The sequence below is a fragment of the Dermacentor silvarum genome, chromosome 6 (assembly GCF_013339745.2).
Source record: "Dermacentor silvarum isolate Dsil-2018 chromosome 6, BIME_Dsil_1.4, whole genome shotgun sequence".
NCBI classification, from domain to species: Eukaryota; Metazoa; Arthropoda; class Arachnida; order Ixodida; family Ixodidae; genus Dermacentor; species Dermacentor silvarum.
The window spans coordinates 74,123,384-74,139,664 of NC_051159.1; the positions used below are offsets into that span (position 1 = coordinate 74,123,384).

Genomic DNA, 16,281 nt, shown 5'->3' on the forward strand with positions numbered 1-16,281 from the left:
CATTTCACTATTTTGCGGAGGGCACTGCCATGTTGACGGTGCGTTCCGTCAGCGATATCGAAATAATAGCCTTTCCTTTCTCGTAATGCCTTGAGCCAGTACTTGTGTATGTCTTTTGGGCCGGTGATTAAAGTTTCTTATGAAAGACACGATGTGATTTACTACACACTAAAGCTAAATTTAATTACTATGACTATGAGGACTCATTAGAAAACGAGCAAGGCATCATCCTGCCACCTTGATGTTTTTTTTTTTCAATAATGGCTGCAGCGCCTTAGAATAAAATTGTTTAACTTAATCCTATTTACCAACAATCCATCATAACTCGCGACTGAAGATGAACTATCCAATACTTCACCTTCTTAGCGTAATACTTATATCTGCTTTTTTTTTTCTTCAAGTACATTGGGGAATAGTGTGGTGCCAACTTCTCTCTTTCCTTTACAGCTATTCCATGTCTTTGCACGAAAATCTCACTAACATTCTCATAGCACTCCTTTCTTTTGCTAATATCAAGCGTGTATACGCACTGACAGCGTGTAGGCGCCTGTAAGTACCACATAATTGGTGACATACACGAAATTACGAACTGTCTGTGGTGACATGTATCATTTTTTTCTTATTCGGCCATATATACGCATCTCTGTTTTACGTACCCGTCTGTTGCAAAGCAGTGGAAAGTCTTTCACAAGCACCTGCTTCACTAGTTCTGGTTCACCAACCAACAAAGTCGGTTTTCCTCCCTCGTAGATCCTGCCGGTGTCAAGAGACAACACGCAAGTGAGATATCGTCAGTTCTTTCTTCCCCAATTTAAGATAATACATTAAAAGAATAGATGTATACCACTCACCCGAAAACTCTGCCAAACTTCTTGTAGCGCTCATCATCTATCTCATGAAAGGCCTGCAGAAAGAGAAAAAATGTGGGGACAGGGGGGGTGACGGAACAGTAGTTGTGAATACAAGTGAATCTGGTTCGTCCATACCAATTAATACGTTTTCGAAATTTAGCTAAGACACTTTTCCTAAACTCTAGCCACTAAGCTAGCGTAACCAACTACCGTATAAAAACAAAATGTCCCATTTACCGTAACTCTCTATCGGCCAATGCCCACGTGACCACATAAGACTATTGGATATTGTGGTTCTGGAGCCTGTGACTTTATGTTTTTTTTTCTTTATTTTAATGGTGGTCGCACTTCACAGATTAACCTGCAGTATTTCCTTCTGTTGAGATTTTCGCTTACGCTGCCCTCGAAACTTAAACCGACGTCGCAAATGTTGCTATAATTCAATGAACATTCGGTGCAGATCTCACAAAGAGTAAGCTGCAGCGCTGAGTCAGCATGCAATATAACATTCAGCTTATAATTCCAGGCGCTGCTTTAAAAGCAGTAGTGTACGATTAAAAGTAGTGCTACCAATGATCGAACTCGCATATGTTACCACAAGTGCATACTGTTCTAACGCAGGAAGTTAAATGAAGGCGAATTTGCAAAACGTTGAATGTTGAAATTTTCGATTAACATTCCAAATGTGTTAATTTTGATCTGCAAATTTAATAACCTTGACGCAGCTATATATCACGATTTCTAATGTCCTCGTTCTGTCTGCGGAAGGTGCCATGTATGGAACGAAAACTCACGTACGCAAAGCGATAACCGGAAAAGCGAACACATGATGCTTTGGGTGACAGTGAATGAACCCTCAAAGACAAGCACGCCGAAATATATGCAGCCAACTTTCTCTGCAAATTGCAGCGCCTTTCTAATGAATTCGTTGAAACAAGGCACACCTTATGCGTGACCGTGTGACCTCGACACATCGCACTATGTAACCTTATCCAGTCGGCTACACTGCGAAGCTGTGGCTGTCGTTGACAAGAACTTAAACGGTGAAGCGAACCAAATCCCTCTCGATGTCCCTTCCCAGCCACTTTCGTTTGAACAATTTTGTAAGCTCAGCAGTTTTTGGCGTCCGCGTTGTCAAACGGGATATATGTATACGTGCGCCACCAAATCAACACGTATGCAACGTACAATCACGAGCAAAAGTCTGGAGACCACCAGATGCCGCGAAAGTTTTGTTTTCCTTCGCAGCGGCGTGCAGGCTGGAATCAGCTGAGCCGCTATTTTGTAGCGATGCCTTTTTCCATGCTGATGCCCTTTCGCACTTCTCGCGTTCGCGAGTGGTCGCGTTCAAAAAAAAAAAAAAAAATCGTGATGCATTAGAACCGAAAAAGGCATCGCTACAAATACAGTCGACCAACGTATATAATGCTTTAAAACAATTCCACGTTGCATGCCTGTGCTAGAATTCTTCCTTGATTTCTGTTTGTTTTTTACGGTTGCCGTGGTATCCACGCTGTTGCACCCTACTATACACAGTGCACTTATATTGAAGTTACTCCTCTGTAGAATGTCAATGTCTTGAAATAGTCAGTGCACCATCTCTCGGTACCTTCACTGTAGCTGTGCAAGTGCATTTTAACGAAATCGCTTTCCGGCAGAACTACCAGGAGCGAAATGCCAAAAACCACTGCATTCGGAATACGGACGGAAGCACGCGGTCACCTGTAGGACGGTATGATATCCAGCTCACCTTGAAAAAAATTCGCATCGCCGGGCCAATAACCAAAGAGAAGTCTTCTTGAGCGATGTTCTGTTTCTTCCAGTAGTTTCGGTTCCTTGCGGCATACCTGACAAGTTACGTAGAAATTTCACGTGTATGAGCGAGCAGCACATCAGAATTTTTTTTTTTTTTTTACTCAGTTTTTGTGCACCATGTGCATTGGCGTCACCCTTTCTTCATTTTATAAGGAACGGGCATCCTCGTTAAAATGCACGCGGTACATTCAGTGAGAGCAAACTGAGCACAAATTATTTCTGGACGATAGTACGCTTTTAAAGGGACGAGGAAGTGCGGAATCAATATTATCGCCCACTATGCATCAGTGCAACGTGCAGTGTATGCAAATCCGTGCAACAAATAAAAAAATGCAACTGAAAGGACGAAATCAACAATAACAGCAACAACGACAATAGCGGCATAGGGGTGAAAGTGGAGCCGGAGGAGGCTTACAGGTAAAGCAGAACGACGGCGGTTGCCGCAAGCAGCAACCAGTCCGGCAGACCAATCAGCTCCATCGTAGCGTCCTCCGGAGTGTGACGTCGAGTGTAGGCGCGAGTCAGCAGCTCGCGCACCTGGAGACTTGACTCAGACGTGAGAACAGCCGAAGCGAGAATGATTCTGCGCTCACTATGCGCGCGTTCCGCGCAATTGCGGACAGTATACGAAGCACCCCTTCAAAACGGGTTTTCTTATATCGCCAGTGCCGCAAGCGAGGGGGCTATCCCAGCGTCGAGAGGCGAGGCCGAAACGAGAGAGGGAGGGAACGTGATGACGTAGACGGCGAGGTTTACGCGTGTTTGCGTCAGGGCAACCTTTCCCTTTCTCTAAGTCTCTCTTCTGCGCGCAAGATCGGTGAACGTTAACACAAGCACTTCACGGTGATCTCCAAAACACGCTCCGAGTCGCGTATTTCGTCCCGTCGTTATATGACACAAATGGTTCGCAAGAATACTCATTTGTGGGGCAACGCACGGTCTTTGCCAAGGCCGACTGAGTAAACGACCTCGAGTGGACGCAGAGCTTTCAGCGGCGAGGATGCGGAGTGCGGGCATCCTGTTTATCTGTCGCCATTGTGTCCTTGCATCATTTCGGCGACACGTGTCAATCTATGTCTCCCGACACGCGGCAATACGAAGGCCATTGAAGACGGGTGGGCATGAAGATCTCCTATCTTTGTCACTTAAGCTTGCGGCAGACAAACACGTATTGTGTCGTAAATATACCGATTTATGCTTCGTTTTTATTTCATCCGTGTTGTTTATTTATTTTTGTAAATATTGCCTATGCGTAGCGGAAATACTGTTCATTAGAGCGAGACAATGCATTTTGCTGTACATATCCGCCAATAAGTGCACACACACGCACGACTCTTCAGCCTCCCTGATGCAATGCCACCTGAAAGGAAAGTTTGGAAAGCATGTACTCTGGGCGGCGTAGGTCATCTACACGGGGTGTGATACGAAAGAAAAGTGCCCTACAACGTGCATGGAACTAATTTTCGTGTTTCGTTATTTCCAAATTTTTTGCAAGGATAGCACCCTACTGTATCTGACCGCAGCGATCACTAGAACTGAGAACTGGATGCGCTTGCATAACTGACGTGCAGTGCAGTTGCAACGAAGGGCAACGACAAAAGCTGAGGATACGGACGGCAGCACATGCGTACGCGTGTGCCATGCTTGATTGTGACGCCGTCCTTTCAAGAAAGGCTGCAACAGGATGCTATTGCGAAATAGCTGGACGGAATGATGCAACGTGCAGGCAACCCGGATCCCGCGTCGGTGGCAATGGAGGCGCCCAAAAAAACGCACCCTCTGCTGCCGGCATTTTGAATATTTTGCCACCGGTAGTCTGTCACGGGTAGAACCGGTACGTTATCCGTGAACCGGGAACTAGTACGGAAACAAACGGTCATTCAAACGTTTACTCACCATGTCGTTGTCGATCGTCTGTCACCTACTAGCTCACTTCTACATCTGCGATGTGTAGTACACCAAAGCTGATCTCTACGACCCATCGCGGTGCCTAAGCGTCTTGCTTCTGAGCGTGAGGGTGCGGGTTCAATTCCTAGCCGCGACAGCAACATCCTGACAAGGGCTGAATTTAAAAGCTCCGTGTACTTCATTCAGTTGGTGTACACGTCAAAGAAATTATGTGGAAGTCCAAATTAATTCGGAGCCAGTCACTGCGGCGTCGCAACGTTAAACCCAATCCGTCAATTCCCGTTCATAAAGGTAATGCATGTGAAAGTTATGAAAACCTAAAAGGTGACGTTTAGGTAAACCGTGATTTCACATGCACGCTGACCTAATCAGCTCCAGCGGAAATTATGCGGGCGCACTAAAGGCACAAAGAAATGCACTGTGCAAAGGCGAGTATATGATAATCGCCTAACAGCAGGTCGCCTGAATTGAATTTTTGGGGGGGGGGGGGGGGGGGGGGTTAGTTGCCAAAACCACGATTTGATTATGAGGCACGACGTAGTGGCGGACTCCTGAATAACTTTGACCACCAGGGGATCTTTAACGTGCCTCAAATGCACGGGATACGGGCGTTATCGCATTTCGCCGTCATCGAAATGCGGTCGCCGCGGCCGGGATTTGATCCCGCGACCTCGTGCTTGGCAGTTCAACACCATAGATAGCCAATAAGCCAGCATGGCGGGTAGCGCGTCGCCTGCAACACACACGAGTTACACCACCAGAAGAAACCTTATGTGCACCCTTTTGCGAGGCAGACAGACAGACAAAGAAATTTTATTCAGGTCCTGAAGAACTGCGTTGGGACGCCCCCTTTTAGGGGGAGTGCGTAGCAGTCGCGGGCCGCTCCCATTTCCAGCTCTCATTACAGCCGCTTTCTCTCTTATCTCCAAACACACATGTATTATTCCTACTAAGTTCCATCTCGATATGCCCGTTAGTTCTGAAACTGCGCTCTGTTCAATATCCCATCGAGCTCCCAAGCGGAATTAATAGAGATATGGTAATCTCTTTGGAAAGCGGGAGTTTGGAGATTACATTATCCACTGCATCTAGAGTGGTAATAGCAGCTACGCTGTAGAACTCATTAAATAAAAACTCACCGCTTCGGCAAGCTTATCACGGCAATTCGCATCGCAGTCGTGCGTACGAAATATGTCCTATTGCATTTCGCTGATAAAGATGTACAAAGCCCATAGTTATTCCGGCTGTTCCACACAGCTATAGAACTAAATATTCAAAATAGACTGATAATTAGAGGAATTCAAGACAAATTCTTCTAAGAATTCTTAGAAGAAGCAACTCAAGACGACTACGAACGGTTCGTAGTTGTCTTGAGTTATTCAGAATATTTTTTCAAGTGCGATCTGTTAGCTAATTTGTTAGCTAGGTTTATTGATTCAAAATGTCAAATATTAGTTTTGGGGCATAAGTCATATTTAAAAGGCTGCACAGCGTGCTCAGAAATACGCAATTAAGTTGTTCAAGTTCATTGCGTATATTCACATCCCGGTTCGGTTTTACGGGTTCGGAAGAAAGCCCGTGAAGTATGAAAACAATGGCGTACCTGCCCTCTTGAGCGTCTGGATAGCAGTGCTCTCAATCGTGTTTCGAAAGAATAAATTTCGCATGCATGCCCAAAAAGTAATTATTATATAAAAAAGGCGATCGGCCACGGCATCCAGAGTATATGAGCACCTTCATTGTGAAGATCGAAATCCGCCACACTCATATATGATAAAAGATTGGCTGACGCTGAAACGCAGATGCAAATACGGCAATGCAAATAAGCTCGTCGGCTTTCTTTAGGACGGGCATGCGGGCTTCTTTATTTGAAAACACGTCTGAGAGCGTTGCTATCCAGATGCGAAAGAGTGCAGCTGCGTCACACTTTTTTTGTGCTCCGCGGACTTTCACCGGATACTGGAAAAAAGAACCACGTTAATGATAATGTAATGGGGGGGGGGGGGGGGGGGGTTCTGAGCACGCTCCACAACCTTTCAAATACGATTTATGCCCTAAAATTAAAACTTAAAATTTAGCATGATTAAACTGAACTAATTAGCTAACTAATTGCACCTCATAAATTGTCTGAGTAACTCAAGACGACTACGCACGATATACTGTGCCTATCTGCACATTCTGTACATCATGCGCCTAAGGTGTACCACTCAATATTTAAATTTTGGACTTAGCTACGTGAAACACGCAAAGAAAAACTTAAAATACGCAGTAATAGGCTCACGGGCTTCCCGTCCCAACGTGGGTGCGGCCCGCGACCCCTGCCGACCACTAAACCAACAGTGGGTGGGGAGGGGTTCCTCAGGACTCAATAAAGTTATTTCCTCCTCCTCCTCCACGCAGTAATAATATTAGGATAAATTTTTATTGTTTTTATAAACGCTAGTGCATTCGACTCTATGATGATTCTGTAAACAGAACTCAGTCGAAAAAGAAAACGAGCTCCGAGTACCACTGCGAGGACTGCATACAGTAATAATTATTCAGTTGTTCAACGTACACGGTGTGTGAACTGTTAATTTTCCATTTCTAAGTTATTAGTTTCGTTTAAACTTACATTCCTCACAAATTCTTGGTATACTGTGGACTCGTCCTGAACCGTGCGGTTCTTGACCAATCCCCCGGAGTGTGATGTGCCAAAACAATGAGGAATGACAAACTCCAGAATAGGGACAGGTGGTATCCGGCTAACTATTTACGCAACACTCAAAACTGTACGAGAGCGACTTCCTCCATTGTTAAGCAGCATCCAATTCCCGAACGCAATATTACAAGGCCTCTCTATTAGGACAAAGAGAATCAATGCTGCTCTATAACAGTAAATTGTATATTCGCTGAGACTAATTTCTAAAATTTCAGTTGTATTTGCTCAAAACTGACTTCGGTGCATGTGTAATTAGTAAACTAACTAATTAACTAACTAACTAACAGGGTACACCTGGGAACAGGTTGAGCAGCACAGCGACAAGAGGTAACCGAAAGTGATCAGAAGTGTTTTGTCCCGTACGTAGGCAAAACACGAGGCAGCCTGGCGCCGGCACTTCGGGAGGCACCTCGTCATCCCTCACGCCGCTTCACTAACACGTTTCACTAAAGAATCACAGAGTTTGCGTTGAATGGAACGTCATATGCAAACCGTATTCCACTTTGCATCTTTATTGACTCGATTTTTATGACTTACTGTTCACGGATTGATAAACTAATAGCCGGAAACCTACCTATTAACTTGTCCCATTACGATTACTAAATAAATGGCGTTAAAAATGTTCCATATGATACATCTCAATTTCGTGTCACAGCGGATAGTGCCGCCATAATTTGAGGTTGCCTAGAGCGGCGCAATATACTTTGAAACGCCTACGTAAAGGGACGTGCCGCGGCCACACATTTCATTCGTGTCATCTCCCCCGGTCTCATAGTTGCAAAAAAAAAAAAAAAAGAAAAGAAAGAGAAAAGAAAAGAAAGAAAAAAAAGGGGTGAAAGCTTGCACTAGGCCGCGCAAAGTACAATACACAGCGAAGCTCCGATTGATTGCATCTCTTGGTTGAAGCTAGGTTATCACTCTCTTTTTTTCTCTCGCTTTCTTTCTCTCTCTTTATTTCTCTCTCTATCTATCTCTCGCTCTCATTTTCTCTTTCTCTCTCTCAAAGGAAGTTGTGTTGCAATCGTCAGTACAATGCAACCATATGGTTCCCACAAATTCACGTTCTGCAAGCAAGAAGAAAATTTCCAAAGGTTTAAACTGCCGTCGAGTGAGACTCGGGTTCTTGCATACGCAGACGACGTGGCCTTCTTTTGTACTGATAAAAAGAGTGTAAAGACTGCTCTTGCAATTACGGATGAATTTTGTGCTTCTTCTGGTGCTAGCGTTAACGTTGAAAAAGGTTCAGGTTTTTGGTTTGGACTGGCCACAATGCCATCACATTACGCAGGCATTCAATGGAAAAAAGATCTGCGCTATTTAGGTGTGCCCTCTCTCACAGTATAGAAATAGCAATAGTCATTGGTCGAGAGAAGTTTGGAAAATACAAAGTAACGTGAATTCATGGCGAGGGCGGAATTTGTCTATCTTCAGTCATGCTGAAGTGTGCAACGTGTTCTTAGTTTCCCGTCTCATGTATGTGCTGCAAGTACTTCACTGCTCCCGACTTCGCATTCAGGCACTGCATCGCGTATTTGCAACATTTATTTGGAGCTCGAGTTGTGAATCGATGCGGCGCGATAATCTGTTCGTCCCTCTTGAACGAGGTGGTCTTGGATTAGTCCATCTCTTCGTCAGGCAAATTGTTTCTCGTCTGTTCTTCTTTCGAGATAGTGACCATCCTTATTTGCGTGAAATGTTACAGCTCCGATTAGTTCATTATCTACCTGATATAGTAGTGTCATCAGATGCCAAAGATGTCACACAGGCTCCTTGGGGCTTTCTCAAGGAGGTCGTTAGTTGATTCATACTCTTTTCTTGAAAGTTAGGTTCAGCCTGGAGTACATTTTCACTGCGAGTCGAAAAGCAATTTCTGCTGCACTGCTGGACTCGATTTTCGCAGATCCTTTGTATTGTACACCTAATTTAAGTCGGCCTTATCAGGATGTACTTAGGCAGGTCCGTAAAATGTGTATACCTCCTGGAGTTAAAATATTTCTTTAAATTGCATTCGGAAACACTTCCTGTTAAAACCTGGTTGAACGCGAGGGACTACTTCGTGCCGTGGTCCATGAAACAATGAAACGGAAAAAATTATTTGCAAATGATTCATTAAGGACGATTGCGCAAGCGTCACTTGGAATGACGTCACCTGACCCATCTTTCAAGGAAACCGAGCGATCACAGGAGGCGTTAATGACGGGCCAAAACTTTCGGACATCTGTTTTAAGTATTTCAGGTAATGTATGGGATAAATAATTGCCTTTAGCATTTTTAGTGCAGTTAAGTACATTTGATCAGCGGCGTTATAGGATTCCCAACATGTTTACCCGCAGATGATTTAGCTACGCGATACAGACGTTTATTTGTGTTAAATAGGCGCTTTATATAAGAGGTGTACCAAGGTGCTTGCGGATTAGAAGTGATGACTCGATTAGCAATGCACTTTTTAGATAATATGCATACCTGGTCTCCAAATCTATCCCAGTTTGACTGGACCGAACAGTTATCAAAATCAACAAAAAAAGTTGTAATAAATGACGACAGTTGATTGTTAATGGCTTCAAAGTTGGTCTTCTTATACTCGCCTATAACTTTATTAACTTTTGTCATTTTGAAAGAGCTGACGTAAATACCAAATGTTAGTCAGGAATGGTCACTAATGCCAGGTAAGTATGTTATAGAGGAAACTAGATCTGGACGATTAGTTAGGATTAAATCAAGGGTATTTGAAGTGTTGGTTGATGATTTGGTAAGCTGACACAAGTTGCAAAAATGAAAACAGGTAACACAACTCACAGAAATTCACTGCCTGAGCAGAAAAAGGGTTTATGCTGGGTAGATGTGTATTCCATATCAGATTAGGAAAATTAAAATCGCCGAGTAAGAACAACGGTTAAGTGGGAAAACGCGAAAAAAAAATTAGATTAATGGGATCATGTAACTCTTCAGTGAAAGTGGCGAGAGTGAGCAGTATAGGAAACGCAGAGGATTATCTTTGTGTGACTGAGAGTTAAGCAAGCCCACGTGGTTTTAAGTTCAGTGTTAATACCTATCTGAAATGATGGAATGTCTTTAGAAATAGCGAGAAGGACGCCTCCTCCTGCTCGACGTGCAGATCGGTCACAGCGGTAGATAGCAAAATTTCCGGCGCCACAGAAGGCATCATAATCGCGCACATGAGCAGGAAGGCAAGTTTCTGTCAAGGCAATAATTTTCGCATCACACGTGTCGATTGCCGAAGATAAAGAACGAAATTTATTCACAAGATTTCTGATATTCGTAAAAAGAATAGGCAAGTAAGGTAAAGCTGTTTGTGATAGTCGGTCATTGCACATTACGCATCTATATTGCTTCGCACGTGGTGTAACGGTACGATTTTTTATGCGCCAGCTGCATTCTGCTCTCTTTCACGAACGTCCATCGGTAGACGCGTCAATAATATAGCATTTATTGTTCATGAACAATTTATTGTAGCGGAGTATATATGGTGATAAACTATATTGATTTAAATAAAGGCACATACCACATGAATTCTTATTTTCTACCGTCTTTATTATTTTGTCACTAAGGTGACTATAGCTTTGTGGTCGCTATGGTAGACGATGCTTGAGCGGAAACGGGCGCGAAGGCGGCGGGAGGGGTTAGCAGCCTCACGCCGCCTTCGCACCCATTCCCGCTTCTCCATCCTTCATTCCCCCTCATCCCGCTCCCATGTGTAGGGTAGCAAACCGGTTGTGCTGAACTGGTTAACCTCCCTGCCTTTCCTTCCTTCCTTTCCCGCTTCTGCTCACGCCGTCGTTCTTCGTAGGTATGCTGTTCTTCCTCTGTCCGCACAATAACGCGGCCTACCCATTACACGGCCGGAACTTTCCCGCTTCTGCTCACGCCGTCGTTCTTCGTAGGTATGCTGTTCTTCCTCTGTCCGCACAATAACGCGGCCTACCCATTACACGGCCGGAACGAAACTGAGATAACGTGCCGTCAACAGATAGAGACACACCCATTGGCTATTAAACGCACCGGCGATACGCTTTTGATTTGTATCGAGGCTACGGCGTTTTATTGCGATAGAATTATACGAACACTCCAAGCGCTCCAACCGCCGGGCTCTAATAGGCTCCGGGGGAGGGTAGGGAGGAGGGAGTCCGCCTACTACCAACACCCGCAGCGCGCTTCCGCCGGGGCGGCTGTATCTTGAAAGCCATCTGCGGCGCGGGAGAATCCTTCCTCTCAGCTGCGTTATCGCGGCGACTCACTACAACGTGTTGACAGCGAGTTCAGCGGTCATCGAGTGAGATGCGTTCGTTTGCTTGCACGCGCGTGAAACCATGCTTGTTAATTTAGTTAGTATGCCTATGTTTGCAAGTTTATACGGTCGATAAACTGCTGTCCGTACTTCGTATAACTGTCCACTAGTTTGCTATCGCAATCGATGCTTCGCCTTTTAGGCGAAACTGCGACGTTTTTTGGTCTACGCGCTGTCTACGCACGCAGCGATCCGCTGGAAACTACGGTGTAACAGCTTCGTTGTAAAAATCTCGTTATTATTCCGCATGTGCACCGATACAGGCACGCGATAGGGAGTGTAAGTTGGCCCCAGAAGAGCTTTCAAAAGCTTACACCTAAGAGCAAAAAAAAGAGCGAAACTGTCTCTTCTGAACGTCAAGGGGTATGCCAAGTGAAGCACACTTGTTTCCACGTTCCTTGCAATGGCAGCAGATACTTTTGTTGTGCGGAAAGTCTTAAGCAAGGCAAAGTGGAAAGTGCGTCGACACGCCTTCGAGAACATCAACTGTCCCTGGAAAACGTAGCTCTGTCCCACCTGGCTGACAACAGCCAGAGCGCGGATGCACCCCAACGTTTTCCAGAGCACGGACCCTCACAAGGAAGGTACAATTGAACCACGAAATAGCGGAAGCGTCTTATATTAGAAAACTAAAAAAAAAAAAAAAAAAAAAACTATGCTTAATAAGCGAACCGTCAATAGCCTTTCCCAGATATGTTTTCGCATCTGTGAAGGATACTTTCCATGCGCATCTGTGACGCATGGAAAATATTGTTTTGCGACCTATAGTATTTTTTCTTATGCAAAAGCGTCAAATGACCCATTGAGCAAGAAATCCGGCGTTTGTAGCGGCGAAACGGCATCTAAATTTCCATTGGCTGCAACGCCGCGTCCTGTGCGCGCCTCGATGGAGTAGAGTGGCCGAACGGGAATACCTGCTGCCGCGATGGTGCGCCAGGTGTGGCGTGAAAGGAAAGGGCATCGCCGCGACGCCACGTCACCCTCGGAAGCCTGTGTTATCCGCGCGTTCCTTGTCCGCGCAAGCTCTCGCCTGCATTCTAACTTCGCCTCGGTAATCACTATAAAGAAATGAAAGTATAAAAAACCGAATAAATTCGAAAGAAAAAAAAAAACGATTACGATACTTCACAATGCGAAAATTGAGCGCAGCTCTATACGTCTTTTCATTTCGCAATATATTGGCTCACGTGGACAATCTGTCTCGTGTGGCGCGAATGCGTCGCTAATCGGGAGGTCGCGAGAGGCGCCTCAGCACGCTTTGTCCGGCACTACGCTTTTCTTCTCACGCTCTCGCCATGACCTCGTCCTCCGCTTTCCGCCTCATGCTTCCGCTGCACCTTCCTTCTCCGCTTTTCTCCTCGCGCTGTCACCGCTTTTTTCACCCCCGCTGCGCTCCGCGTTCGCTCTTTCATCCGCTGTGCTCGTTCGCTCGGTTACGCCGACGCTCGACGCATGAACGGGCACTCTAAAAGTTGGTAGAGAGCTTTAAAACCTACGACCCCATGCTCAAAAGCCGAGTGTCTTACCCACTGGGCTAAACCAGCGCCTCCTAGATAGCAGGCCTGTGCACTCTGCTTGATGACATCATGCTTTTTGGACCAAAACTTTCATTGTCAAGCCCGGCGTGACAAAAGCGGTGATGTCAAAATCACCGCGGCTTACTCGGGAGTGTCCTAATTAGATTCTATGGCAGTTGAGCAAGATAGCGGGACGTCATGGATCGAAGTCAAGGTTATATACTTTTAAGTATATAACCTCCTTGATCGAAGTGCACCGGCATTGTGCTACTAGGAGGCGTTGGTCAAGCGCCCCAACGTGCTTGCTTGACCGCGAGGAGTTCATAACTCGAATGACCGCTCAGTGGCATTCAATTGGACATTCGCATTCACAACTCATAAGTGATTAGGTGTCCTCGGATTTTTTTTCCCTTATCGTTCCGCCTTAGATATGATGACATCTGAAACTCGGCCAGCTATTTGTAGCGCATTTCAGAATAAACCAGTTGCGAGTGTGTGCATGAGTCATGTGCTTCCACCTTATCGCCATTTTTTTTCTCGTACAGTAATTACATGAATTCGTATCAACTCACCTGCCTTTCAATCCTTCTAATCCACTTGAACATGTTTAATGACTGTGCTACAGTGGCTGTAGCGCCACTTGATGACTAGTGCTACCAAAGCAGTGTTTGGTTATGTAGCTTTCAACTAGATTTGTTTTTGCGTTACCATAACTTTGGGTTATATGTTTGACACTCTCAACATTAGAGCATTTTAGCGTGTCCAGTATTCTGGTAAACACAAGCGGACTGGGTGTTTTACTGGGTGAGCGGAGGTGCAAACGTGAATGATCGGCACAGTGGAACCACCTGGTGGCACAGACCCCAACCAAACACCGCTAAAATTGCAGTAACCAAGTGCATTTTTTTTTGCTTTGCTGTTGGTGTAAATTTTCGGCAACAACATGATTACCCAGCTGCCAAAAAATTTGCACCAACAGCAAAGTAAAGTACACTTAGTTACTGCAATAATAGTGTTGCCTAGTTCAGCTTTGTACCACCAGTTCGCTGCACCATGTAGGCCGTTCATGTTAGCGCCTATATCCATACGGTAAAATGCCTAGTCCACTTGTGTTTACCAGACATGCTAAAACTCTATATTGTTATGAATATTTTTTAGTACCCTACATGCATTGTTGGTTGTTAACAACACATACAGTGGGTAGCCCGATGTGCCATCCACTGGATCATAGACTACCAAGTGGCTCAAGTTGGGTGGGAAAGTTTTTAGAGACACAGATACAGTCAGCCTCCAGAAAGTGGGTGAAGGGCCCCAAGAATGGTAGTTGCATTAAAAGGTGTCCGGCAGACAGACACCAAAAAGTGTGTGAAGTATACCAAGAATGCCAATCGCATTAAAACATGTCTGATGGTTGGTTTTGAACCCAGTTCTTTAAGCACCGCAGCATGATGCTCTACCTATTCGATCATGGATGCATGCCTAGAAATCCCACATAACACAACACCCTTACCAACTTCAATTGTGCAAGCCAGTGGTCTGGGACCCTTGTCACATGAGTCGTGTCGCACGGCAACAATTTACTGATAAGAGTGAGCGAGTGCTCTTTTAGTGGACAAAGAAAATCAAAAGTTTTACACCTGAAAAAGAAACCTACGCAATCTCACCATAGTTAATTCGAAGTCAGACACGCTAAACCACAATTACGCAGTGCCTGCACATCAAAACTGAGTGTGGTTGGGAGGCGGTGTTTATTGAAGCTTTCTTTGTGGCATTCGGTGGTAGAAAGGTCATCCAATATAACAACAGTTGTACATTGCCCCCGCTGTGACGTCAATCACGACTATATACAAAACTGGTTACTGTTGCGTCCCGAATCGGCCGGGCGCATTCTTTGATTGTTTCCCATCGAGGCAGGCCCTTTCATGAGCGTCGCCGAGACAGCGACAGTGCCAGACACCGACGAGACAGGCAAACAAGCGCCCCAACTAGGCAGTGCGCATTCTTTAGGTGCTTCCCACGATGCCACCCCCTTCATCAGCCGCCGCCTACTTATCGACGCGGCGCGACACCAGCTGGGACGCGATGACAAAGAAGCTCACGAAGCTTGCCCCCCTTCGTTAGACGCGGGGATTAGTGCAAAGGCCATTCTCCCGACCCGGGCAAGCTGACCGTCGGAGGGCAAGAAACAGGTCACCGACTTTCGTAGAAGGAGTGTCAACCCCCTGTTTCCGGATTGCCTCGTCCTGGCTTCGAAGGTGCAACATTGGAGGCGGAGTTCAGCGAACAAGACGGCCCGTCTGATTGGCCGCATCAAGGTCATCTGATTCCCTAGTCGGGTCAACTAGGGAAGACCGATGTTTTATAAGGGGACACCTTGCGTGCAGTGGTGTGTCCTGACGAGTTCTGACATGTGCTCAGACATGTAGTGAGCTTAGACTTTCAAAGTGCTCCCCCATGGAGTGGGCTTCGATATTTGGAGCCACTGTAAATATGTAAAATAAACCCTTTTTTCTCTCGCTCTTACTCCCGGACGTACTCATCGCTTTGGCTGAAGGATCACCGGCCTAAACGCTACCCGAGTCTCAACAAACTGGCAGCAGCGGCGGATTAATTTCCGACCCGTAACAACGGATGGCAGCGCTGAGATGAAACGCCAGCCCGTTCATAACATTACGGAGTCTCCGTTGCAGTTAGGACATGCCACCCTAGAGAGCCTTATCAGCTGCCAAGCTAGAACAGATCACTAATATGCGCAATTGGTAACAAACCTGAAGCAATGGAAATCTCAAGATGATTACTACGGACTGGAAATAAAGGCATCTTCAGCAATACGGTGTATCCCTACATTGCGTGAATGCTAATTGCATTACCGTTAACAGTCATTGCGAGATGGGTCCAGCTGGAATTTTTTTTTTTTACAAAAGCTCTATTACTGGAAAAAGTGACACTGTAATAAATTTGAGTAACTAATTTATCACATCAGTTTTAATGAACGTCTTACTTTAGTGTAGCATCTATTTTAATTCAGCTGTAGTGGTAGACCTCAAAAACTTTCAAGATGGCAAGTGACTTGGAGAAACTTTATTGTTTTCAATAACTAAATTCATCTAGCTCAATGGCTGCACAAAGCATATAGTACAACCTTATAAGCAGCAGATGTACACCTGACCTCCCTCTAAACTA

At 45.4% G+C, this 16,281-nt stretch overlaps 1 pseudogene; it reads right to left on the reverse strand.

Moving 5' to 3' along the window:
* The window catches only part of LOC119455592 (cytochrome P450 3A8-like), a 16,745-nt pseudogene extending 13,026 nt beyond the window's left edge, over window positions 1-3,719 (reverse strand).
* Between the last annotated feature and the right edge of the window lie 12,562 nt (window positions 3,720-16,281).